Genomic DNA, 3,349 nt, shown 5'->3' with positions numbered 1-3,349 from the left:
GTGACTAGATCTGCAGATATGTTTTCTACACATTTCAACCTCAAAAAAGAAGGAAAAAGCATGAAGTCTTGTGCGGTAAATCTTAGTTTCTTGACCTGAGGATGTTTGTGAATATGTTTCCTGAGGCCTCTCACCTTCAAACTGGCCAAGCTGCTGGATTTCATGACAAGGATGGAATGGCAGAATTGAATGAGATCTTAATTGGCATTTTATAACCTGGTTCTTCTTGTGAAAATTTAAAATTTAAGTACTGCTCTCTCACAAGTTCACCAGAACGTTAACAAACTATGCATAGGCTTTAGAGCTTTGAACCGGAGACTGAAACCTCTACTGGAAAAGGCTCCATTTAAAGTAGTTAAAAGCAGGCTGCGAGTGAGTAAGTCGTTGCAAAAGGGACAATGATGTTGGGATTGGAACCAAAAATGGTTCCACCGCATTGATGACAGGTCTCCTGTGGGATTCAGCTGCTCCCAGTTAAATGGCACCTCTAAGAAGGAGATGGGAATCAAAACAAGGCACAAGACAAATATTATGTTATATGAAGAGAGGGTTATGCTGGGAATGAAAATCAATCCTTTTTTTTTTTTTAAAGTGAGCTGCCAATATAGCATATTACGTCGCAATTTTCAGGTGTGTCAGGTTTTTTTTCCCCACACTGAGAGGGGACGGATTGCATGGAGAACGTATAAAATATAAACTGGAGTAGTCGCACTGTGTCTCTGTCAGCTGGAGCTGCCCTCCAGGTAAAGTGTGGAATCGATAACTCTCCTTAATCTGATCACAGAACAGCTTTTTCCCATGAAGGATTGTTGCCTGTTGCATGCATAATGTGATTTACGTGCCCTCATGGCATCTTTTACGTGCCCTCATGGCATCATTTAACTTGCCCTCAATGCATCAAATGTGATTTAACTGCCCTCTTGTGGTACAGCAGGGTAATTCTCTCTGAAGCTAGCTATGTCTGAAATCACTCAACTTTCTCCTATGTAATTCACTATATGCGGGAGTTTTGCTAAGTTTGTAGTGCTGTCCGAATATATAGTTGAAGAATTATTATACCCATAAGAGTGGATCATAGTATCCCACAATGCAGCGGTGAAAACGTGGTGTACAACAATCGGTCACTATAACCAAGCAATAGTATACGCCATGCATTCCGCTCTCCGATGGGAAGACAGAACAACGGTTGGCAGAGGGAAATTACCGGAGTAGTTTCCAAAGTGTTTTTTTAATTTTTTATTTTAACAGACGATATAGTCCCTTAGACTCATTGTCAGAGTGTTGTTGTACCAACCGCTACTGTAACTGTACTGTTCTTCGGGAGATACAGTGATGTTAGTAGTCGCAAGCACGTCTCACCATATCTGCAATGAAGTGTGAATAACACAAACTTTGCCTAGCATTGGTAATGCTTAAGGGCAGCGGTTGCTATCTCGTCTGAGACGTTATTCAAATAAAGTTGAAGAATGAGAGTGGAGGGATGACAAGTTGACAGTTGATCAACAATATGTGTAATAGTTCCCACTGAAAATTAATTAATAATCACAACTATCTTCCTGCTAGATATCAAGGAAGCTAATTGCTCGAGTCATCTGGAAGGACTAAATGTGAATTCTATGTCAAATTCAATTTGAATACCACTATCAGGCTCAATCTGCCCTTATCCTATTTCTCAGTAAGCGCTGATGTCTGATGAAAAAGGTCTGTGGCTACGTAACAGCTATTTCTGATTGGAATGTGAGATCTGCGAGAGAGAACGCTATTCTTCCCCTCTCGCCAGCAGCAGCGGTGTACACTGAGTCCTCCATCAGAAATTATAAAAGCTCACCTATGTGAACATGATCTTTGTATACATGATGTAGAAGTTGAAAACTTGTGTTTTAACTGCTCTACTCAACCAGTGAGTGTCCTGAATCCTGAGCGTGAAACTGGAAACTGATAAAGCAGTGTTTGCTGTGTTTCACTGCTAATATTCCTACAGTCGATTGCAGTCGCATTTTTATACACGCAGAACAGTGCAAACACTACAGCTGCTCAAAAGTTAGTTCAAAAAATTCAACACCGGGAATAACATCAGTCTCAGTGACACAAGAGTTGTAAATTACTCCAGTGTGCTGCGTGTAATTGCCATTTTTAAAAGTGTGACCCACTGCACCGAGCATGCTAAACAAGATGAAGCTTTTGTTTATATGCCAAGAGACCATTGACGGAGGCTGAGATCACAAGGATATAAAAGTCCATCACTTGATGCAGCAGTCGTCTGGTCTTAGAACAAAGGACAGTGTCTCACTTGTTTATGAACTCAGGGTAATGAATGATGACACAAACACTTGGAGGCAGCTCACATCCACAAACATGCGCCTCGGCAGGAAAGCTTATTCTCTGTGAGGTGGAGGGTCATTCACCTCGTCATTAACTTTTTCTGCCCCATGACCTGAATGTTATGTTTATTTTTCTCGGGTACTGGTACAGAACTAGTAGTCCGGTGCTCAAACCGCAAATGTGGTGTTGTTAAATAAGGTGTATCATTACTAACACAGGGCATTCATCACATAAACACCACGTCACTGTTGCCGAGTCTTATACAAGGCACAACAAAATAAGGAAATCACATCCCCTTGGAGCGAGTTACAGCACAATAGACACTTCATCTTTGCCTTCACTTGTTTGTAAAACTGCTCAGGGCTTCAGGGTGACAAGGTGGAATTCAATCCCAGCATGCATCTGGAGAGAGACTTTTGCCAGTCCGTCAACGTACTGAAGTTCACACTACACAGAGGCTAGCTTCAAAGTTCAGCTGACAAGGGTTTAAAATGAACTAGTTCACGTTCATGGTTCACAATTTTGAATTTGAACTAAGTTCAAAGTCCAAAAAATAAATTGAAGTACTTCACGTCAATTCTTCTGTTTATAAAGAAAAACTTTTCCATAGAACCTCCTCTTACCCATCCATCCCAGCTCACATCACTGCCCCTTCTCAAAATACACCAATCACTACAGAGTCACAGACAGAGATTTCTTTTAAAAGCCAAGAAAAAACCAATGTGAAGCATAAAGTTGTTTGTATAAATGCTGTGAGTTTGACTCAGGTGGAGGAACTTTGCGGCTGTTGCTTCGTGGTCTCACTCTTTCTTAAAGACTTCTTGTGATCATTATTCACTCAGATATTTCAAAAGACCAGTCGGATGCTTCAACTCGGATGTCATGTTTTCAAATCCGTTAAATGATGTCGCCATTTATTCAGTGGTAGTATTGTTCATACTACCGTCCACCTATGTGAGAAATATGTGGCTATTGCCATGTCAAGAAATAATGACAGCCAAGAATAGGTGTTAAAACAGAGAAAAGT

Source organism: Seriola dumerili, unplaced genomic scaffold, assembly GCF_002260705.1.
Source record: "Seriola dumerili isolate Sdu_G_001 unplaced genomic scaffold, Sdu_1.0 BDQW01000025.1, whole genome shotgun sequence".
NCBI lineage: Eukaryota > Metazoa > Chordata > Actinopteri > Carangiformes > Carangidae > Seriola > Seriola dumerili.
Note: the sequence above shows the minus strand (reverse complement) of the source record.